General features: G+C 45.9%; 1 protein-coding gene and 1 long non-coding RNA gene across 3 annotated transcripts in view; both read right to left on the minus strand.

The window, feature by feature from the left end:
• The window catches only part of GPR39 (G protein-coupled receptor 39), a 249,454-nt gene that overhangs the window by 21,468 nt on the left and 213,376 nt on the right, over window positions 1-14,610 (minus strand). The gene's annotated exons all lie outside the window — the stretch shown is intronic.
• Window positions 10,735-14,610, minus strand: part of LOC133051303 (uncharacterized) — a 196,118-nt gene continuing 192,242 nt past the window's right edge. Inside the window, exon 5 of the long non-coding RNA XR_009691811.1 lies at window positions 10,735-10,891. This is a non-coding gene — a long non-coding RNA (uncharacterized LOC133051303). The remainder of the gene's footprint in view (window positions 10,892-14,610) is intronic.

Genomic DNA, 14,610 nt, shown 5'->3' on the forward strand with positions numbered 1-14,610 from the left:
GCAGGAACTTCACAAAGTAGACTATCCAAATGGCCAGCAAACAAATTCAAAGATATTCCACATCATAATCTTCAGGCAAATGCAAATTAAAGCCCCAGTTAGATACAACCACGTGCTGAACAGAATGGCTAAAGTAGAAGGACATGATGGGAAAATAAAACATGTATAGGCAAGGATATGGAGACCTGGAAGGCTCACACGCTGCTGGTATGTCAGCTGCCACAACTATTTTGCAAAACTATTTGGCAATCTCCACTAAAGCTGTACATTTGCATGCCTCCTGACCCAGCAGATCCACTCCTGGGTAAATGCCAACAGAAATGCATAAGACACGTCCACCTAAAGGCATGGATTAAAATGTTCATAGCAACTTTTCTATATGAAAACTATGCAAAAGCTCATCAGGGGTTAAAAAGTGTAGATGAATAGAATATTTGCACAGTAGGATATCACAGACTACATAAAGCAGTAGGAATTTGCAGAATAAACTACACCCTGCAACATGGGTGAGTTTCACAAACATCATGCTGAGTGAAGAACGCAGACACAGATGATTACATGTTCTATGGTTTTGCATATACAAAGCACAAGGAAAGGAAAGCAAGGATCTCCCTGGTGGTCCAGTGGTTCAGAATCTGCCTGCCAATGCAGGGGATGGAGGTTCAATCCCATCCAGGAAGATGCCACATGCCAAGGGGCAACTAGGCCTGTGTGCCACAACTACTGAAGCCCAGGCGCCTAGAACCTGTGGTCTGAAACAAAATGAGAAGCCTGTACACCACAGCTAGAGAGGAGCTCCTGCTACCTGCAGCTAGAGATAGCCTGTGGACAACAAGCAAGACCCAGCACAGCCAAAACAAAATTAATTAAAAATAAAACAGGAAAGCAAGGGTATGATGTTAGAAGTCAGGATACTGGTTATTCTTGGGGGATTAGCACGGGGGGGGCACAAAGGAGCTGTGCGGGTGCTGGTGATGCTCTTTCCTGAGTTCTGTGAATGTGTTCAAACTGTAAACTTATAAGACTTCAATAAAAAATCCAAAAGCACTTTTAAAAAAGTATTCCAGCAAGGATGATAAATGTCACATCCTGTTATGGACTGAATTGTGTCTCTGCAAAAATTCATATATTGAAGCTCTACTCCAATAATTCAAATCCTAAAATATAATGCTGTTAAAGTGCTGCACTCAATATGCCAGCAAATTTGGAAAACTCAACAGTGGCCACAGGACTGGAAAAGGTCAGTTTTAATTCCAATCCCAAAGAAAGGCAATGCCAAAGAGTGTTCAAACTACCGCACAATTGCACTCATTTCATACGCTAGCAAAGTAATGCTTAAAATTCTCCAAGCCAGGCTTCAACAGTATGTGAACCGTGAACTTCCAGATGCTCAAACTGAATTTAGAAAAGGCAGAGGAACCAGAGATCAAATTGCCAACATCTGTTGAATCATCAAAAAAGCAAGGGAGTTCCAGAAAACCATCTACTTCTGCTTTATTGACTACACCAAAGCCTTTGACAGTGTGGTGGTGGTTTATTTGCTAAGTCATGTCCGAGTCCTGCGACCCCAGGGACTGTAGCCTGCCAGGGTCCTCTGTCCATGGAATTTCCCAGGCAAGAAGACTGAAGTGGGTTGCCATGTCCTTCTCCAGGGGATCTTCCCAATGCACTGATCGAACCCTGGTCTCCTGCATGCAGGCAGATACTTTACTGACTCAGCTACGAGGGAAGCCCCTTTGATTGTGTAGATCACAACAAACTGTGGAAAATTCTACAAGAGATGGAAATACCAGACCACCTGACCTACCTCCTGAGAAATCTGTATGCAGGTCAAGAAGCAACAGAACTGGACATGGAACAACAGACTGATTCCAAATCGGGAAAGGAGTCCATCAGGGCTGTATATTGTCACCCTGCTTATTTAACTTATATGCAGAGTACATCATGAGAAATGCCCGGCTGGATGCAGCACAAGCTGGAATCAAGATTGCAGGGAGAAATATCAATAACCTCAGATATGCAGATGACACCACCATTACGGTAAAAAGTGAAGAAAAATTAAAGAGCCTCTTAATGAAAGTGAAAGAGGAGAGTGAAAAAGTTGGCTTAAAACTCAACATTCAAAAAACTAAGATCATGGCATCTGGTCCCATCACTTCATGGGAAATAGATGGGGAAACAGTGGAAGCAGTGTCAGACTTTCTTTGGGGGGGCTCCAAAATCACTGCAGATGGTGACTGTAGCCATGAAACTAAAAGGCGCTTGCTCCTTGGAAGAAAAGCTATGAGCAACCTAGACAGCATTTATAAAAAGCAGAGATATTACTTTGCGAACAAAAGTCCATCTAATCAAAGCTATGGTTTTTCCAGTAGTCATGTATGGATGTGAGAATTGGACTATAAAGAAAGCTAAGTGCTGAAGAATTGATGCTTTTGAACTGTGGTGTTAGAGAAGACTCTTGAGAGTCCCTTGGACTGCAAGGAGATCCAACCAGTCCACCCTAAAGGAGATCAGTCCTGGGTGTTCATTGGAAGGACTGATACTGAAGCTGAAACTCCAATACTTTGGCCACCTGATGCGAAGAGCTGACTCATCGGAAAAGACCCTGATGCTGGGAAAGATTGAGGGCAGGAGGAGAAGGGGAAGACAGTGGATGAGATGGCTGGATGGCATCACCAACTCAATGGACATGAGTTTGAGCAAGCTCTGGGAGTTGGTGAAGGACAGGGAAGCCTGGCGTGCTGCAATCCATGGGGTTGCAAAGAGTCGGACATGACTGAACTACCAAACTGATTGACCCTAATAACACAGAGTGTGACTGTTTGTATTGGGGGACAGTCTTTAAAGAGATAGTGATGACAGTGGGATCTAATCCAATGACCAGGTATCTTTATAAGAGGAAATTAGGACACATACATCGCAGAGGGATGATCACTTGAGGACACAGTGAGAAGGCTGCCATCTGCAAGCCAGGAATAGAGGCTTCAGAAGACACCAAACCTCTGTCCTCTTGATCCTGGACTTCTGCTCCCCAGAACCATGAGAAAATAACTATTGTTTAAGCCATACAGTTGGTGGTATTTTGTTAGGGCAGCCCTAACAAACTAACTTAGCCATCCTCACTATTCTCTCCTTTTATGCTGGGCACTGAGATACAAATAAGCAGCCCCTTCTATGCATCTTCTTTCCATCTTCAGCCTGACCTCTGTGATGGGACTTCTCTAACACTGGCACCTCAGAGACCCCATGGGTGGGCTGGAAACAAACAAGTCACTTTCTTATTTCAAATGAGGGAGCCAACAGACCAAGACAGACTGACCTGTCCAAAACCCAGTTTGGGGCTTTACAAATTCAGTCCTCACGGTAACCTTGGAAGTTGGGTATCATTCAATCCACGTAATAGACAGAAAGCATTGACCTGTCCAAAGACGTCAGCTAGATGGGCTGGGCCAGGGTTTGATCCTGGGTCTCTCTGCCTCCACCATCCTCACCCCTTCTGCCATACCCCAACTGCCCCGATGTGTATCTCAAAATAGTGACCTAGCAAGTATTAGAGGACATGGGTCATGTGCCCAGGATGGAAGGGGATAAGAGACCTTTCTGGCACTGTGTCTCACAACGAGCTGGCAGCGGTGATGGCAAACAGCCTGCTTTGAATGACTCAATTAGAAAACAAAATAAAGCAGTGCTCATCACAATCACAATGGTCAGATGGCTGACCGTCTCCGTCTGTCGGCTCAGACCTGGGGTGCTGACAGCTCTGGACCCTGGCACAGTGAGCTGTTAGCTGTAAGTCATGGACATTTGCAGCCAGTGACACCTTTCTTACCCTGTTAACCTGCTTTTTGAAAGACACTTCGGTAATGAGCTAAGGGAATTCACCTGAGCTCAGGGACCAGCTCTCAGCCAGCCAGCTCCGGACCCAAGGTAGGAACTTGGAAAGCTTCCAGGGGCAGCTCAGAGAGGAGCTCGGGTGCTGGGCTCCGGCCACGTGAGAGCTGCGCCCAGAGGAAACCCGCTGAAGAGGACGAGAGGCACCGCAGCCTTTCTCGGTTGCCATGGAGAGTGGACACATCAAAAATGCAAAACCTGTGGTGTGAGGAATTAAATAGGACCCACTGGTAACAGAGGAAGGGAGAAAGGAAAGGGGTGAAGAGAAGTGTCTGGGTGCGGGCAAGTGAAGAAAACTTGTTCCCAAGAGACATGGGCAGGTGGGCAGGGAAGATTCCAGGTGGAAGTAGGAACCCCCACCTCTCCCAACCCAGTCTGGGCCTTCCCTGTCTGGAGTAGAGGAACTGATCCCATCCAGTGGGAAAAGAGGAGCTCAGAGCTCCACCAAGAGGTGAGGTATGGGCACTGGGGGGACAGTGTTTGCAGAGAACCTGGAGACACTATGGCCTCTGAACTTCACCAACCCAGGAAATGCAATGGAGCAAGGGGGGAAGGTGGGAGTGGGGAAGGGGGGAGTGGGGAAGGTGGGAGGAAGTGCTTGAGTGGGTAGCAGCGGCCCCGCCCTCCCGAGAATGTCCCTGTCACAACTGTGCCCTCTGAGGCCCTACTGCCAGCATCGTGAGACCAACTGTGTTGGAGCCGGGACTTCCAGACTCAGGAAGGAGCCGGTGATGTCGGGGGAGGGGTCCTGCACACGACAGCAGGCCGCTTACTCCCCAGCACCTGGGAAATGCCTGAGAAATCTCCAGCTGGACAAACGCTCCCCCAGGCACCAAGCGCTCAGGGGTCTCTAAGGACCAGAATGAGACTGTGGCTAGTTCTGAAGGGCCTTGAGCAGCACCCCAGCCCTGATACTGTCTCCAACAGAGTTGTGCTGATCAAGCAGAACTTGTCCCTGCCCTAAAGGGATACATGAACTCAACTAGGCAGCAGGACATAGTCAGCTGATGATGGGGGCAAAGTGCCCCTTTAAATCTAACCAGGGACTGAAATGACAAGGAATGATCCAGACATTCATTCAGTCAAAACACACTGGTGCCAGGCACTGCCGATGCCACCAGGGCCATGGGCCTCTGGCCCAAGTAGAGATTAATGATGGGGCCCAGGGCATCTTATGATCAGACAGTGGCGGGACCAGAGGGCAAGGACGCCAGGGGGATTACATGATGACAACGCAGCCATAGATTGTGTGCACAGAGGGGAGAGGAGTGTGCCTCCTCCCTCCCAACCCACCAGGAAAGGCACCAGCCATTCTTAAGGGCTCCTGGTCTCACATGGGAACAGGATGGGTGTGCACGACACTGCATGCTCAGGTGATTGAGCATCTGGGACACCTAAAGGGACAGAGTCCTAAGGCCCACACTGAGCTCTTCTCCCTCGGGCCTGTTTCCTTGAGCTCTCTGTGCCTCATCTGTAAAATGGGGCTAATGCTGCCTGCTACAAGGGTTCAGCCATTGGAGGATGGAAGCCAGGAGGTCAGTTCTCTGCTGGGATGGAGCTTGGAAGTGCGGAGGCCTAGAGACTCTCACTGCAGCCAAGCACAGAAGCGGCCTGCTACAGAGACAGGACTCCTGCTTGCCCGACCCTTCACTGGCTTTCTCAGCCGTCCTGCCCAGCGCCTAAAAACGCTGCCACTGTGGCTGGCCACCGAGGAAACACAGAACCCAATCCTGTTGCAAGGGGTTGCTGAGCCCTGGGTGGGAGATGGTCTCTGTGTGTGCCCCAAGGTGGCTTACTGTGTGGTTGAGTTGACCTCAGGTTCAAGAGAATGTCTGCTGGGCTGCAGGACCCACATTGGAAACCCAGCGCCCCAGAAAAGTACATGGTGGGGCTCGGTAGCCAGTGTATCACATCAGAGATGCAAATATAGCCATTCCCCAAGGGACCGTGGAGACTGTAGCCACCACCTGCAGGGGGCGCTCTGGAGGGTGGGTGGCTGCTGCACCCAAAGGGGCGTCCTCTGACTGTAACACCTGCAGACTCCCGGGAAGCTGGGTGGGCACTCTTAGCTGATTTCTACCCCAAGTCAAAGAGACACACAGGACAGGGCCCCCTAAGCCCCCACTTACTGGTCCAGGGGCTGTTGGTGCCCTTGACTGCCCTCCACCTTCTAGAAGCCTGCAGTTCCATGAGGACCTCAGTGGTGTGAGCAGACAGCCTGGCATTAAGTGAAGCTGGCCATTAAACACAATGAAAGGCTGGGCGAGGGTGATGTTAAAGATAAAAATAGGAGAGGACGGAGTTGGGTGGGAGATGATCAGAAAATCCAGACATGCCCAGAGTCTGCGCCCCCAACCCCCACAGCCCTCCCAGTATACTTCTCAGGTAGGGAGGGTGCTCCGTGTGCCCCTGGCTTGGGCATGGTGCAGTCCCCCTCCCAAGTCCTCGCCTGGACCAGACCCTCCACCCCATCCTTCAGCAGCAGCCTCCTCACAGCAGGCATCCACACAAGAAGCAGCTATATTGTACTTAACACTTTTTTTCTCTTTGTCCCCATTTAGCCATAATAGAAGCTGTGTTCTCAATCTATTGTCACATTTATGATCCAGAAAGCCCTAATTTCCTGCAATAATCTTAAGTGACAATTCAAGGCTTAAATGTACTTTAACGTTTTGTAATGCTGCTAAAGCAACATCTCGAAATTATAATACAGCCCCTGAAATTACTAGCCTGTGTGAAAGAGGGAATGAACAACTTGAACACGAAATGAAAATCTAGCAAACTGATCTAAGGCTGAAATGATGAGGCTTAGTAAGTTTCAGTGATGTTGAGTGGGAGAATGCCGGGTGACCTTCGTCAGGTGGCCACATGGCCTGGCTGGGGGAACAGACATTTAACTTAAGGAATGCCTTCTTTTCCACCTTTCTGATTATTCAAGGAGGAGACAGCCAAAATCTTCTCACCTGGATTTTTCCAGGGTGAGAGAAATAGGGACACATTGCAGGGGAACCAACCCCCTGAACAAGGAAGAGGATTGGAGAAAAGAACCATACTAGGTATTAGAGCAGGGTGGGGCAGCATCAAACCAGAGAAAGCCTACTTCCAGCTTCCTACTTCCAGAGGTGGTTCTTTGTTCATTCCATCCATTTGTGTCATTGCACACTCAGGGCTTTTGTCTGATATATTCCCAGCACTGCTTCCCAGAACAGATGAGAACCCCAGGGCTGAGAGAGGTTAAGTCTTGGCCATGTCCAAGTTGTGTGGCCTGGGTTTGAACTCATGTTGAATTTCAAAGCTTATGCTCATGTTTTACCATAAAGAAAATACAAAAGTTTAGAAAGTCTTCAGTTAGATAAAGCTTTCTTTAAAAATAATAACAACCTAAACAACAAGTGAAAAGATAAACTGGGAAAATATTTCCTATACATCTGGCAAACAACACCCAATATGTGTGAGTGTGTTCAGTTGCTCAGTCATGTCGGACTCATTGCAACCCTATGGACTGTAGCCTGATGGGCTCCTCTGTCCATGGGATTCTCTAGGCAAAGAATACTGGAATGGGATGTCATTTGTCCTTCCAAGGGATCTTCCCAATCTGGGGATTGAACACACATCTCTCATATCTCCTGCATTGCAGGCAGTCTTTACCGCTGAGCCACTGGGGAAGGCCAATGCCCAGTGTAAAAAGAACTCTTAGAAATCAACAGGAAAATACCAGTAGTACAAAAGAAAGGCAGACAAATGACACAAATAGGCAAAATTAATGGCAGTAAATATACCAAAAACTAATGGGACTTTACCAATATATTTATTTTAAAAAAGATCAGAAAACCATAATTAGATCTCATTTTTGCCCTTCACAATGGTTTGAAAGGTTGGTAATATATAGTACTAGTGAGGTTCCAGTATGAAAATAGCAAATAGATGGGGAAACAGTGGAAACAGTGGCTGACTTTATTTTTCTGGACTCCAAAATCACTGCAGATGGTGACTAGAGCCATGAAATTAAAAGGCGTTTACTCCTTGGAAGGAAAGTTACGACCAACCTAGATAGCATATTAAAAAGCAGAGACATCGCTTTGTCAACAAAGGTCTGTCTAGTCAAGGCTATGGTTTTTTCAGTGGTTATGTATGTTTGTGAGAGTTGGACTGTGAAGGAAGCTGAGCGCCAGAGAATTGATGCTTTTGAACTATGATGTTGGAGAAGACTCTTGAGAGTCCCTTGGACTGCAAGGAGATCCAACCAGTCCATCCTAAAGGAGATCAGTCCTGGGTGTTCATTGCCAGGACTGATGCTGAAGCTGAAACTCCAATAATTTGGTCACCTGATGCGCAGAGCTGACTCATTGGAAAAGACCCTGATGCTGGGAGGGATTGGGGACAGGAGGAGAAGGGGACGACAGAGGATGAGATAGTTGGATGGCATCACCAACTCAATGGACATGAGTTTGAGTAGGCTCTGGGAGTTGGTGATGGACAGGGAGGCCTGGCTTGCTGCGGTTCATGGGGTCGCAAAGAGTCAGACATGACTGAGTGACTGAACTGAACTGGACTGAGTATGAAAATGGGGAGAATGCACTTCCATTCACTGTTGAAAGAGGAAATCTGTTCAATGTCCCTTGGAGGCCACTTTGTAATATCCTCTAAATCCAAAGGCATATGTTATTTCCCAGGAACTCCATCTCTAGGAAGAGATCTCTAGGAATTCTAAGCCACAAAAATACTTACTCAAATGTGCAAATACTTCAGTACAAGAAATTTTGCTGCCAGAAAAAAAAATCTTACAACCCAAATATCCAGCAACAGATGATTCTTAATAATTATGGTACATCCACACATGGCTGCTAAACAAATGAGACAATTCTGTATTCATGAAATGGACCCAAGACTACACTGCACTGTGAAGGAACCCACAAAAGAAGAGTTTGTGCTATTAGAAAAAAAAAATAAACAACAAAGAAATGTGTTTGTGGATGGGTGTGTGTTTGTACAGAGAAGCCTCTGGAAGAAGAGGCATGAAACTCAACAGTGGACACCAATAGTAGAAGAACTGGGAGAGAAGAAGGGAACTTCAGTTCTCATTTTCCATACTCCTATGTGCTGTATTCTTTAGAGCAACCTTATTGGGAAAAATAGAACATTCTCTGGGGAGGTGGTAAAAAGAAACTCTAGATTGATGCATGGAAGAACTGAAACACTGCAGAGAAGCAGTGAAGAAACCCAGTCTCTGCCCTCAAGGAGCTGGTACTGGATCAAAAACTGACTTGCATTTAGACACAGACAACCCTACCATAGGGGATCCTAAAAACCAGAAGAATGAAGACCCATGGCCAGAGAGAACCACTGCATTCTTCAGAAGGTCAGGGGGAAAGTGAAAAGCTGAAAAAAAGTTTCTTAGAGAAGGTGATATACTCCCAATGGGCTTTGGGGAAGTAGGATTTTGCTGGTTGAAAGGAAGAAGAGGAGTCCAGGACAGGAGCCAGGGACTGAGCAACAGAGAGGGATGTTTCATTGAGCAAAGTCAGGAGGATCCTCATTCCCTGGTCCAGACCCTCTACAAATATCAGAGCACCTGCCCAGCTTTCACTATACAGCAAGGACGCCGCAGGTGGGGCGGAGGGGTAGACCGGGGTCACTTGGCAAAGGGAAGGCTGCCCCTGCCAAAGGAACCCATGGAGGCTAGCCTAGTCCATCACCATCCTCTCTGGCTCACACTGAAGGTAAAGTGGAGGGTGGGACTTCTCTGACCTTCTTTTCCCTTGGCCTTCCCTCCAAAATCTCCTCTCTGTACTCCTTTCTTGGGTCCCCAAGTTCTCTCTTCCCCTTGCCTTCTTCTACACTCAAACCCTGCCACTGAAAACCTCAATGGTTTTACCATGTGGTGACAGACACCGCCTTGGGTGTAAGGACGCTGGATGAGAACAGAATGCTGGGGAGTAGAGCATATCTGGGCCAAATCCTGGGTCTGCCCCCTTTCTGGTTGGGCCAAGAATAAATTCTTCTTGCTCATTTTCTCATCTGCAAACTGGAATAACACCACAAATCTCATAGGCTTATTGCAAGAATGATAAATAATAATTGAGGGCAGATCTAGCTCAGAACTCAGCATATACCAAACTCTCAACAAATAGTGACTCTTACCTGGCTAGAAGTGGGGGAGCAGCAGACATGGACTGACAAAACCAGGGTTCAGTAGAAAGATCACAGAAAAGGGTTTGGAAGGCAGAGGGCTTTCTGAATTTCTGTGAATCCCACCATGCCTAGGGCACAAAATATAAGGAGGCACTGGCTCTCAGAGCCAGGCAGATGCAGTCAGCATCTGAGAGTGAGTGCCTCCTTACATTTTCCATCCTAGCTGCCCTCACTTGCCTTACCCTAGTCTTGGTTCAGGCCAAAAACTGTGGCTTAGAAATGAATCTCTTAGCAGCAAGATTTGAATTACACAGAGATACTGTTTTGGGGAGATACAAGCAACTGACCCCTTCCCTGGCTGGGCAGATGTGTTTATTTGGAGTAGGGAGTAGGAAGTGCAGTTACAAGCAGGGACTTACCAGGCCTGGAGCAACAGCTGGCATCTACAACAGCTGGATCTCATTGGTTAATTGGCCCTACCAGTTCTCTGGTCAGTTGGCATTAACACAACCCAGGACCACTCTTCAATAAAGTAGGCTCTGTTAGGAGCTGTCCCGCCACCTGACTCATCTCAGTGTGATGGACCTGAGTTTTCAGATGGGAAGGAAATACGTAACGATGACTTCGAGAAAGGCATACAAGTTGAAGATAACATCAAAGAAGGGGCAGGCCTCCAGGTGAGGCTGAAGGAAGGAAAGTCACCTGCCTGTTGGAGATGAGGTATTCCGGGGAAGTGCTGTGCAGAATTTCATTCAGCTTTCAAATGTGAGCAGTGTAGGTCTCTGAGTTGTGAGCTCATGGCTGAGTTATCACAGTTCCTGATGACAAATCATGAAAAATGTGTCTTTCCCAAGCTCTTTCCAGGTTCCTGAAGATAAAATTAAACCCATGATATCTGAGAATACCTGAGGACTGAAGAAGGCACTCAAGTTTTGAAATAGCAAAACAACAGGGCTGGGGTGGGGAGAGGGGAAAATGAGGAGATCCAGGAAGGGAAGTGATGCATGGGTCCAAGAAGAGGTCTCAAAATGGAAAGGAAAGTTTAATTCTAGAAAGAAAAGAATGCAAAAAAAGTTGTTTTGTTTTTTAAATTAAGGTAAGTGGTCTTGATTCTTGGAACAAGAAAAGTATCTATCCTGGGTTTTCTGGAGCTCCTGGGGCTTAAGACAATGATTTTAGAAAGCTATCCTGGACTCTGTGACTTCAGATGGATGAAGAGAGTTTAAAAAGGACTGACAGCAAAAGGAGCTTCTGGACAAAGCGAAATTCACACACTGAACTAAGGCATCAGTTTTGGCTTATAATCCTGCAGGACGGGTACCATAAGTTTCTGTGCGTGCTTGCGTGCATGCTAAGCTGCTTCACTCATGTCTAACACTGTGCAAACCCACCAGGTTTCTCGGTCCATGGGAATCTCCAGGCAAGAGTAATGGAATGGGTCGCCATGCCCTCCACCAGGGGATCTTCCCAACCCAGGGATGGAGCCCACATCTCTCACGTTTCCTCTATTGGCAGGCACGTCCTTTACCAAGAGCGCCATCTGGGACGCCCACCTTAAGTTCCCACCAATGTCACTCAGGGACCAGTTCCAGGTAGCAGGAAGACTCCACTCACTCACACTCTCATCCTTTGTTAGGTGTCTGCTAAAAGGCAGGCACCGTGTGAAACACTGGGGATACAAATATAAAAGATGAGATGTTTGACCTTAAGGACATCATAGGCTAGTGCGCAAGATAAGTAACTCAATGACTTCAGAGGCCCCTGATACTGATGAGAGCCATGCTTCTGTATCTAGATAAAGATGTAGTGAAAGATAACAAGGATTAGGATACGGACAAGGATGATGATCAACTAACATTTATGCAGTGCTTATGATATGCCCTGCCCTGCGCTAAGTGATGGTGATACAGTAATGAACACGGGAGAGTCTCTGCCTTTGAGGTTCAACAGAGGAGACAAACTCATAGATAAGCAATTTCAGCTTATGTCCTAGGGTTGTTTTTAATTACCTCAGATGACAGGTAATTTCCACTTTCTCCACCCGATCTCAGAGAGATCAATGAAATTTTCTGAAGGAGTTTAAGCTGATGTATGAAGGGGCCATGAGTTTTACCTAAGCAAAATGCAGATAGGTAGGTTTTCTGGGTGGGTACAGTAGCACCTAGAAAATCTCACACAATTAAAGAGTTTTTAAAAAGTTTTACAGACATGTTTGTTATCCTTGCACAAGTGTCTATCTGGAATGTGACAAAGCTGGAGCAGGTAACAAATGCAACAAGATAAGAAAAATACAGAAAGTGCATCAGTCCTGGGTGTTCATCGGAGGGACTGATGTTGAAGCTGAAACTCCAATACACTGGCCACCTGATGTGAAGAGCTGACTCATTTGAAAAGACCCTGATGCTGGGAAAGATTGAGGGCAGGAGGAGAAGAGGACAACAGAGGATGAGATGGTTGGATGGCATCACCAACACAATGGACATGGGTTTGGGTGGACTCCGGGAGTTGGTGATGGACAGAGAGGCCTGGTGTACTGCAGTTCATGGGGTCTCAAAGAGTCGGACATGACTGAGCGTCTGAACTGAACTGAACTGAAGAAATGAAACTCTCATTCACAGACTGCATGACTATATACAGAAAATCCAAAAGCTTCTACAGAGAAACCATTCAAATTAGTAAGTGAACTTTGCAAACTCCCTGGATATAAAGTCAATTTTTAAATGGATAATCTGCAATAACAATTATTTTAAAAATCAATACTTAGGAATAAATCTTAAAAAAAAATCAGCAAGACCACACACTAAAAATTATAAAACATTAATGAGAGAAATTAAAGAAAGCCTAAATACAAAGGCCTACACCATATTCGTAGATTAGGAAACTCAATGTTATACAATATAAATTCCCTTCAAATCAATTTAAGATCAATCAAAATCCCTGCAGCAGTTTTGTAGACATTTACAAGCTGATTCTAAAACTTATACAGAAATGCAGAGGGCTAAGATTAGTCAACATAATCTTGAAGATGAGCAAAGATAAGTGACTTATACTACAAGATATCATGACCTATTATAAAGTTTTAACACTTAAGACCACGTAGCTATAACATGAGGACAGACAGACTCACCCGCAAAACAGAGAACAGGATCCAGAAATACACATAAATGGTCACCTGATTTATAACAAAGTGATATTTTGGAGAAGTGGGTGAAGAATGGAGTTTTCAATACATTTTTGATGATCTCCAAATGGCAAAAATAAATCTTGTGCCTAACCTGAAAACATACACAAAAATCAATTCCAGAAGAATTACAGATCTAAATGTGAAACACAACTTTTAGAAGCAAGCATAGAAGAGCACCCTCAAGTCCTGGAGTAAGCAATGATTTCCTTGCAGGAACTGATTAGAACAGAACCTGATCTAAAACAAAAACAAAAACCACAGGGCAGGAAATTAAAAATGCATCTCTCGTGTTAGCAAAGAACCAACCAACCAGGACTGGTGTGGGGATCAAACCAGGACTGGTGTGGGGATCAAAGGAGCTGGAGAGAGAACAAACAGTAATTCAACTCTAGGAAGGAAGGGACGCTAAGGAAGGTGAAAATGAGGTTTAGATCTTGTTTCTTGGAGCAAAAAAATTGTCTGGCCTGATTTTCTAAACCTCAGGCTGGAGCTTGGCCATGGTAATTTAGGAAAGTCAGTCCAGGGCACTGCAACGCTGGGAGGATAGAGGGAGATGCTAGAGCAATCACAAGCAGAATCAGCTTTTGGGCGAAGGGAGATGCTGGATTCAGTGTGCCTGCAGGCTGGTAATTCTGCAATATAAGTATGATATGTAGATGAGAAGCTCAGTTTGGGTCATGGGGCATCAGTTGATTCAGCATGATAAATGTGATGCCTCAAATTAAACACTTCACTAACTGTCCCTGAGGAAAAGAAATATAAGATACTTGCTACTTGCAGATGCCCAAGGAAGGACATTACTTAGAACAAATGCAAGTTCAATTTCAATAACTCAGGTTCCGTGTGCTTGAGGCCACAAGGAGCCTGGGTGTTCTGAGGGTAGAAAGGCTTTATTAGATAATGTTTCTTAGAGAAGGCATGCTTTGAGCCATGTCTTGAAGGAAACTCCTGTTTTTACAAATCGGTATACGAGGTCTTCAAGCAGCTTTCAGAGCAATTTCAGAGAAGAAAATTGGTCATAACAACCAAGAGTTGGATGGAAAAGCTTAACTAAGTCAAGATATGTAAATGGCTGAGATAGGTAAATGGCTTAGTCACTCCCCAGTGTTCTGGGGCTTACTGATTTCTCACCTAAACTTTCACTCGGTCTGCCATTTAACTTAAACAACAAAATCAAGTGATAGACTGTTTGCAGAAGATAGCAATGGGAAAGAGTGCTTTACCTGAGTTAACTCCCAACTTGCCAACTTGGCCATCCATCTTCACTCCCTGGTGTGGTTGGGAATCTCTGACAGCCAAGCAAAGAGCTCTAATAAATCTAGAAGACAGTCCTTCTGCAGCCCTTTAGGTTGTGAACAAAGAAAAGTCAGGGGATGCAGCCACAAGTGAAGCAAGCTGGAAGT

Source organism: Dama dama, chromosome 33 (genome assembly GCF_033118175.1).
Source record: "Dama dama isolate Ldn47 chromosome 33, ASM3311817v1, whole genome shotgun sequence".
NCBI classification, from domain to species: Eukaryota; Metazoa; Chordata; class Mammalia; order Artiodactyla; family Cervidae; genus Dama; species Dama dama.